The sequence below is a fragment of the Carassius carassius genome, chromosome 12 (genome assembly GCF_963082965.1).
Source record: "Carassius carassius chromosome 12, fCarCar2.1, whole genome shotgun sequence".
Lineage (NCBI taxonomy): Eukaryota > Metazoa > Chordata > Actinopteri > Cypriniformes > Cyprinidae > Carassius > Carassius carassius.
In genome coordinates this window covers 19766735-19776632 of record NC_081766.1, presented here as the reverse complement: position 1 = coordinate 19776632, position 9898 = coordinate 19766735, and the positions used below count along the sequence as shown (strand labels likewise).

At 39.8% G+C, this 9898-nt stretch overlaps 1 long non-coding RNA gene across 1 annotated transcript; it reads right to left on the bottom strand.

The window, feature by feature from the left end:
- Positions 1 to 2275: 2275 nt before the first annotated feature.
- Positions 2276 to 5885, bottom strand: LOC132154232 (uncharacterized). Its single transcript, XR_009437117.1, has 3 exons — positions 5626 to 5885; positions 4054 to 4143; positions 2276 to 3927 (listed from the first exon to the last, which is right to left on the bottom strand). It is a non-coding gene; the product is annotated as an uncharacterized LOC132154232 (long non-coding RNA).
- Between the last annotated feature and the right edge of the window lie 4013 nt (positions 5886 to 9898).

Below are 9898 nucleotides of genomic sequence, written 5' to 3'. Positions count from 1 at the left end.
CAGAGTTTGTCCTCCTTGAGAGGATGTCGCTAAGCTTTTTTATTTGATCTCAGAGTCAGCCGCGGCTCAACGAGCCATTTGTTTAACAGAGAGATGCACTGCTATGTGTGTCAATGTGTCAGCTCTAAGCACACAAAACTGGCAACTGTTGATCTGGAATTCCCGTTGGTGTCAATCTTACCGAGGATGAAACAATGCTGGCTGAGTGAACTGCCTATCCGAGTCGGTTTTATTTCGCACTTTGACTTATCAGGCACTGAATGCTTAAAATCTACCTCTGAAAGAGCTGTTGATTTCTACGGATGCCTCGCTTGCAGTTTTCCCTGACAAAACACAGTTAAACGCAATAACAGGACACATGGCTATTTAATTAGCAAAAAAGTGCATGAACATCCAAAGAGCGAATGTTGTGTTATATTAAAAAACATTTGAGTGGATCTCGCATCAGTTGAGGGAGGACCTGACAGATTGTTTCTCGCAGAGAGCCCACGCTACATGCGAAATGCGTAGTGCTCGGTAAAAGAGCTGCAGCGGCGCAGATAATTGATTTGCCTTTTTTGTGTGAGTGTGCCGATAGGCCTCCATTTATTCCATAGCGAAACCGTCGAAGGCAATTGGAAAGCAGATGGCGTGCATGCCGATCACCTCCGCGTGCTCTTAAACTCACAAAGCGAGCGTCCTACCCTGAATCACACATATCAGTGCAGATGAAAATGCCCTGCTGGACTAATTATCACAGAATAATTAAAGATATGACCTGCATGGAGAGGGAAGAGAAGGGCCGCGGGAGGGGAGGGGTGGGGGTCTTGTCTGAAGGTGGTCCTCATGATGGAGTAAACAAAGGCTCTGTGTGCAGCCCCCAGGAGATGATTATGTATCAAAAGGTCAGAGCTTATACGAGAGCATAGAGGGAGGGGGAAGGGAGAGCGAGCAGGCGGAGACAGAGAGATAGAGATGGGTGAAATACAATTTTGTGGCCCTTTCAGAGTATTCAAATGTTTTAAGTGCAGGCACTTGGCCATGAGGTCTGCTACGACTTTGTTGAGAACTTTCAGTCGCCACAGCGCATTCGTCGCTCTAACAGCCTTAAGCAAACAATCGTAAGACCCCAGTTCCTCCATCTTCAACTTGAAATACTTTTTTTGGTCCTTTAACTAGGATTATGACTGATTTTTCAACCCCTCTGATTAGGTAGCTAAAAGCTGAGGGTTTCTTGAAAAGAGCTTTGGGGGCGGCACTGCCCGAGTTTTTAAGGTATCCAACATTTCTGCCTCTATAATGGATAAAAAGACATAGCGCCCGCTCATACGCACACGCAAACAGCATTCTCATATCATATGGGTGAGCTGATAGCGCAGCATCGAGCTCAGCCAAGTATTCAAAGTCTTTGGAGTGTGTGCTAATGTATGTTTAGTCTAGATCACGTTTGCCTCCACAGAATTCTGGATAGCATTTGACATACAAGAATCTGTCAGATTATTTCTGACAACTGCTTTCAAGCAAACCAGCATTTCCCAGCACAAGTATCAAGTGGGCAATGCAACTTGTAAAAATACAGAACAGTTGTAAGACACATTTTGATCAAAGAGTTGCATTTTAACAGATTTTTTTCGCCCCCATAACACAATCTCTTCTCCCCAAAACACTGGTGAAATGGAGTGCTTGATCCAGGTTTCTCACTAAGGGTGCGTGTCACAAACATCCCAAAATAGATTTGTTTTTAAAGTGTCATTATAGTGAGACAGAGGGTACCTGGCTCTTGTTGATAGCAGCCCGAAAGGGGAATGCATCATGATAAACATCTTAAAGCTGAATATATTTCAAATGGATTTGAAATCCTTAACAGCTACACAATAGTTAAACACCTCCACTAATGTGGCTGTCTACACAAGAAAGAGAAAAACTGTGCCAAATGAAGTCGTTATTTAGCAAACTAGTGAAATTTCCATGGGTTATTTCGTGTGTTTTTTTCTTCTTCTTTTTTTCCAAAGCTTAAATTAGCTCGGTGGGTGGGAGAGATAATCATAAAGAGGAAAACACCTGCACGGATACAGGTGTATGAAAGCTATTAACACAGAGAGAGGAAACAGGGGGAAGGCAGAGTAAACTCACTCAAGTCATGACAAATTCATAACATAACAATCTTCATAACAACTTTTTACAGAGAGTTTATTTAGGGCTTCAAATTGTCATTGGAAACAACATTTGCCATGACTTAATGATAAAGGCACATTCAGTGTTGAGTAAAATGAAGAAATAGAAGTGTGAAAAAAAACATTGAATGTGCATCAGTAACAAAGAATTACAATGAATTAATGACAGGTAACATCAATATAATATAATATAAGTAATAAAATATAATATACCTTTTATAACCTCGTGATATGTATAATATTAGCATTATATCACTAGATTACATAATAATATAAGTAATATGTTTTCTTTCTGGGGATGGGAACTTTTCATGAGCATTTATAATAAGCCTCTAGTTATTTTCACAAGTTCTGTGGCTAATGTAACTAAAACAGAGTAGAAGTCAATTTGCATTTTGCCTCTTTGCCTTCCAGGCCTTTTTATTTATTTTTTTAAAGCAGAGAATGAAAGAAGCAAGCCATGCATTTACAATTTCTTAACAGTTCTGTATAACAATTAAATTGTAACCAACACAAACAAATATTTATTTAACAAATATTTATTTATAAATATATACATAGCAGAGACTATCTAAAATTGCCACTCCTTCAGTTTTATCTTAGGTTTATAAAAACAATCCATTAAAAAAAGATATCAGGTTAATCTTGAATGCATTCAGTTATATTAAAGTTGTTTTGTTAAATCTTATATAAACAACATATCCCTAAGGAAACAGCTGAGAGAAAGGTATGACTGCTTTAAAAACACTGATCATCTTTATATGACACAGGCCTCATTAGCTTTCACCAGCACAAGCTAACTAAGACATTTGAGTGCATCATTAAAAAGTAATTAGTGGTTTGGAAAAGAGCATTATGTGCATGTGTCTTTATGTAGAAGAAAAAAAAAACTATATTAAATTGTTTTTTAGTCCTGAGAAACTGTGCTACAATCAGAAGGAAACAGCTGATGCTACGAGCCCAGTAGATGCATTCATGTAATCTATTATGCTGCTTCTACTAGTTGTGTTTCATAATTAGACTGGAAGCCCCTCCCCTTTCATAGCAAAGCCTCTTAGATTCCGAAGACATTTTGCCTCCCAACGCTATAAGCTGAATGGTGAAAACTGTACGCCTAATGCCATCTCAAAATCGATCTGTGTGAACACCCCATGCAGTCCGGGGCTCCTGCTGGTGCACAGGACTAATAATAAAGAGCAGTAAATGCATTCCTATCAGCCAGGCAAGCATGTGTACACTAAAACACTCCCTGAAGAGAGCCAAAATAAGCCATTCCCAATAATCTGCCCCTCGAACCCACACTCAGATAAAAAAATAAAAACAAGTTGTGTGAAATGCAAAATGCCACTCATTGGATAGCGGTGCATAAAGCGGCGCTTTGCCAATGTAGGTGGAGACAATCCAATGAGACCAAGAGCTGCCTGTCTCCTGTTGCAGAAATCAAACAAACCACAGAGAAAATAATTAGCTGTCTAGTTTAGCTACATAAACGGCCGCAGTGCAAAGCCAGAAGTTTTTTGGGACCAGTGGAGGTTATCTCCCCGAAGACAGTTGACAATGACTCTCCTCAACTACGCGTATTCTTAAGCAATAACAACGAGAGCCGTATTATCCACCCAAGAATACCCGTCACCGAAGAGAGCCTTAGAAAAAGGGGGCTTCGCCTGACTTTCACCCATTCACAGTGGCATAGGCCAAAGCAGAGCTTTCTCTCTAGGGGAATTGATTGAAGATGCCCTTTACCACAAGGCAAGGCCCCCGTCAAAGGTTGCATCTGCAGACAGAAATGAACACACTTTGCATTTGTAGCAGGAGAGGGAGGACATTGCATGTAAAACGCTTCCCTTCCTGGGTTTAACTAGTTATGTGGAGAGACAGATGGTGAGGGGGATCATCTTACCTGGCATAGGGTGCTCACAGACCTCACATCCTGTCCTCGGTCTAGCCCGGCTTCTGGGGGCAGAATCGCTCGCAAACATTCAGGCCAAATCTGGGAAACGATGTAAAGGAGGAAGGAATTAAACAAAAGTGAGGCTTGACATTCTCTTCGCCATAGGTTAACATCACTATTGCACACCACATTAACAGTCAAAGTCTCACATGCTCATCACATACATTCAGGGAGGGAGGAAGAGAGAAAGAGAGAGAAGAGGAGTCATACATAAAATCCATTAGCAGCGGGAAGCAAATTACAGATCGTTTGGGGGAAAAAAAGGCAATGCAGTGATGGCTGTCAGAAACAGGGAACAATGACTGTTATTATGGCTCTCATTTTCTGAGGGGTGCAGCAGCTCCAAAATGGAAGTGGAAAAAGATGGACATCAGAACATATATTTTTCCAGCCTTGTGGAATTCATTCATACACACTTTCTGACTCACGTGGAACCACAAATTAACACAAACATAAAAAAAAGAAAAAAAGAAAAAAGAAATATGAGTCTCTGTGCTGGGTCTCATTGAGGATGTATATGTGAGAAATGTGTTTACAACAGCTTTCTTGGAAGCTGGAAAGGGGGGGGGGGGGGGGCAAAAAAAAAACAGAAACATTTAAATGTTAATATTAAGAGACTGTGTACTGAACAGTGGTGATTCACCATTACAGTGTAAAGCCACTACAACACAACACATTCAAAAACCACGTCTATCTAACATGCTCGAAACACTCCGACACACCCATCAACTGATGCTTACAACATTTTAGTCATAATTCACACACTAAATGAGACACTGGAGACAACACATCCCCTGGTTTAACTCAACGGGCTTATCAAAAAATAAACTCCCTTCTTATCTTGTTTGGGCAGCCCTGTCAAAGCTAAAAGACCACCCTCCCGTGCACCCCCCACCCCCCACCCCCAAAAAAAAGCATTAGGTTCCCATGGTATGACATCTTCCACTAGCCAATAGAAAACATACACAATCTTCTGCTTCATCTCCAGAAGCTTTTCCTGCAGCCAGTGCATGAACGAGGAGTCTGAGTGACTGTCCCAATCCTTTCGTGACTTTCCCTTCATGTTGGGGATTTTGAGAACAACAAAACAATGAAACATGATGAGAGGTGGACAAGGAGATGAAAAATGAAAGAAAAGAGAAGACGAAACGTGGACAGAAGGGACAAAAAAAGCTTTTCATTTTTCTTTTTTTTTTTTTCGTGAAGCTCCTCTTCATTCCACTCACACATCATTACAGAGGCTCACTGACACAGATTGCCATTTAATTGAAGGAGCAGGAATCCCATGAATATGTTAATACGGCAAACACAGTTGACAAATCCAGCAGAAAAATATCCACCGCCCCGATAGTAGTGCGATTACACAAATCTGCAGCACAGTGTCAATCAGCTCACACAATACCCAAGGCAACAAATCTTTCTTTCCCCCATGATATTGTGACGAGTCACAAAAGGAACAAAAGGCAAAGTACTGGCAGAAAAAAACAGGCACAAATCCTTACTCCACTGAAGCAGGCTTACCCTAGAGATCTCTACAGAGTGGCAGCCGCTGAGCACAAAGCCGCCCATTTGTCCGCTGCCTTGTTTCGGCAGTGACGGGGAAGGCTGAGGATGCCGTGCCTCTGTCCCTTCAGGTTGTTGTGCCGCGGATCTGTCACCGCCGTAAGACCATGTGCCCAAACGTGCAGGATCCCCTCCCGAGCAACGGAGATGAGGAGAGAGGTCTGCCAGTTGTTGCGCACAGCAAACTAAGTCACAGGAGGATGAGAGGAGCGAGGGAGTTACAGAGAGAGAGAGAGAGCGAGTGGGAGGGACAGCAGGAGTGTGAGAGAGGGACAGACTGAGAGTGAGAATGTAGCTGTAAGGATAAGATACTGAACGAGAGAGATAGAGAGGAGAGAGAGCAAGAGAGAGAGAGGGAGGGAGGGAGGAACACCTAAAATACCCAACCACAGGGCTCAGCGAGAAAATATCTGTCTATCTTTCGATCTAAGGAGGGATGGACATGGAGAAAGAGAAGCTGAGAGAGAGAGAGAGAAAGAGAGAGAGAGAGTCTAATTAGATTTGAGCTCCAACGCAGTAAGCAAGCAAAGGCAGTGAGCCATGAATCTCAGGCATCTAATGGTGGATTAATTGAGGGAGATCTGATGCGCGCTCCTCTCAGTCTAGTCTTCATGACATCTTATTGGACTGTGGCTCAGTCCTCTGGGACCACCGTTACAACAGTTCAGGAAGCATCATTTCCACCAATACCGGCACTGAAATCTGCATGCATGACTTCACCGCTTCACCGTCATTCACTGTTGAGACATGAAGACATTCAAGAATGAAAAAGATGTCATATTAAACACACTTATAGGCATATATATATATATATATATATATATATATATATATATATATATATATATATATATCCTGCTGTTGTGTCATTCAGTTACTTGTATATGATCATTTTTATGAAACTAAAACACCTTGCAAATGTTCTACAGTCAAATATTTTCCATGCATGTCAGTTTGCATGACTAAAATTGTGCAATGAACATAAGATGTCATAATATTAAATCCAAAAAGGTATGAATATGACTCAGGTTAACCATGTTCAATTATCGCAGAATGAGAGTAGTGTCCAAAATAATTTTAATAAAAGGCCCATCAGCATTTAGGCCACACCACCACAAATATATATTCAAAATGATATTAAATATTGTGCTACATTTGTTTTTTTCTCAGTCTTACCTCAAGCAAATCACATAGTCCCAGCACAGTCACAGAAAAGACAGATTTCCTCTGTAATATTTGGAAAAGAATTTGTGACATTGTCTATTGTGTATTACTGTGGAAAATTAAATCATAACCTCAGAGAAAAATGCTAGCAGATTTCTTAAATCCAGATTTATCATTTCATTGAAAGAACACATTTCATATATGACAATTTATTTGATAAATAATGAACCACATCCTTCTTTAATCTTAGACAAAGGCACAGAAGCGATTGACCTCATTTTGCAACTACATACTGCCCTCTGTTGGTTTGTCCAGCTGCAGTTCACATAATTCAGAGCCACTCCTTTGGTTTGATAATATTAGTCTTCATTATACTCAAAGAATATGTGGTTTCTTTGGCTACCTGACAGAAAACCCATATTAAATCTGTTGATTTAGTGTACATATTCTATAAGCTACATACAATATACTGACTTTTGACAATGCATAATATAATATAAAAATAATGTGAAGACATAACAAAGAACTTATTGAATTATCAATTTTATCAGGCAATTATGCATAAATGCCATCAACAGTAGCAACTGTGAAAATCCATAAGTAACACTCATTTTAATCTGAATTAAACTTTCTGCATAAATACATTTTTTGAATTAGTATGCTTTTGAACAAGAGCTCATTTCGCCAACATTCAGCTTTAAGACTCTAACATACATTAACACTTCAGATTCACAGTTGCCCACCAACCGTTCATTAAAACATACTACTGCTGAGTTTTACACTTATATATCATCCCTGCTCAGAACTGCAGAGGGTAAAGACATCAGTTAATACAGTGAACAATACACCTCAACTTTCAATAATCACTCTTTTTTTCAAGCAGGCTAGTTGGTGGCAAGGTGAATTAAGGCATAAGTATCTGTCAAGAAAGCATAAAGCTACTCACTCACGACCTTTTCTCTCTTACAGCATTATGCATCTATCCATGAATCTCTGCTGAATGTGTTGTAAGTCAGCTGTTTTGCAAACAGGCCTCTGAGTGGTTTTGGTCATGGCGAGTGTTTCTACATTTATCCTGTTATTCGCTCGCTATACGTATGTTTAAGGAAACATAAATCTTTTGAATCAATAATGTGATACAATACTGAAGGTTTATTCTTTGCCAGGCTCCAACTCCTTTCAGAGGTTTGATTTTGGTGCGGTCTCTTTAGGTGTGAATATACATTGCATCAAAATCTATTTTTAAAAACTAGTTTTTCCAACTTCAGCATTTATTGTGCTCCAAAAGAAATGGATTGCCTGGGAATTGTACTTTTTATTCAGAGTTACAGCACTCTCCTCCAATAGTGCAGCTTAGCATATCCTGGACTAAAAGTAGAAAACTGATCAAATTTAAATAGTGTCAGCAGTTTAATAATATGCAGTACAGTATGAAGGTTCCCCAAGATGGCTGAACCTGCCAGTGACCCGAGATGCAAACACACCCACACAGCAGCGGATCACAGGATTGACCCAGTCAAGATTACAAGCAATCAGAGGGGAGCGGCTCTCTTCTACTCTGCCCCTCCCCCTTGCCAATATGCTAATTAGCTACTTTCTCATGCAAATTATTTGCAAGTTATGAGTGCTGCGAGTGGCATCTTCTGAGACTGGTCTGCTTCGAGTATGTGCATGGTTTTCTGGGTTGATGTACTGTAGTTAACTTTCATTGGATAAAAATGCTTCTTATTTGGAGGAAATAGGAACCCGTGATCAGCATTTTGCATGCAAAAACACATTTTGGATCTCATATTCTAAACATTTGTATTATATCTGAATATAATCAGTAATGCTGAACTGAGTGGCTTTTTCATCAAATAGCCTGCCATAATCTTGCAAATCTCCATATTGAGTCTGGTAGGCCCCCATCAGCGTCAGACAGTGGCATTCAGCATGCATGATAGCACAACAGTACATCTCCACATCATTCAGCAGTCTCCGGTCTTACAGGTCATTTGAATTGCAGCAGACAAGGCCAACTCCAGCCGAATCGCTGCCTGACAGGGGGACTATGCATGAAATCATGCAAAACACATGAGCTCTTGATTGGACGTCCACTTCAGCGTGAGATACACACACAATGGCGAGTGTACTTTTTATGTGTGTGTATGAGTATTGGGCCGTGGCTGACGGGTTGTTGACACTTTCTCATTACACTGGGATCATGTTGCTTTCGGCCCCGAGTGGCTGGCTGCGGTTCCTCTACCTCACACACACTCAGCCACTCTATTCTATTATCAACAACTCATGCAGTGTTTGATTATGACAATGTCATTAAAAAAAAGCCTTTCTTTTACCAAGCGCAAAAATAATTATCCTTTAAACCAGTCCTGTTTGTTTACATTTATAAAATTGATGGTGCCAACAGGATAATGGACTATTACTTAATGTTTATAAATATTTAGAATTATAAGCAATAAAGCATAATAATAAATATAATAATAATAATAATAAAGCAAATGCAACGCTTCATTGAACATTCTAATTAAGCACTATGGCAGACATTTTATACTAGCATTACAATGCAATACAGCGTTATTTATATAGTGCATACGAAAGATTAATGCTTTTTTGTTTTGATTTTGTCTGAATCAGACCAATGTGATAAAACAACCACTGATTAAAGGAGTCTATTCCATGTTAATCATATTTTTCATAATCATATATTTTCGTGGCATTGCGTGAAATCTCATTGGACTGAAGTATTGCTCCTCATGTAGTATTGGTGCATGTCATGTCAAAAACATTGTATTTATGAGTTGAACACATGGCATCATAAATTGTAATTATGAGTGGGAAACTCTGGTTTTTCTTTTGAGTCCTGAGTGTGCAAGTTGAGGGCATGTCAGTGAGAAAACATGACGGATGCAGAGATGCATCGTCTGTATTAACAGGAAATTTGTTGAAATTAAACTATTATTATTTTTCATTAAGACAAAACTAGCAGAGTTGCATGTACAAAATATTACAATGGAACTGATTACAATTATAAATATGAATCATCGAACATGGATGAGGAGAGACTGAT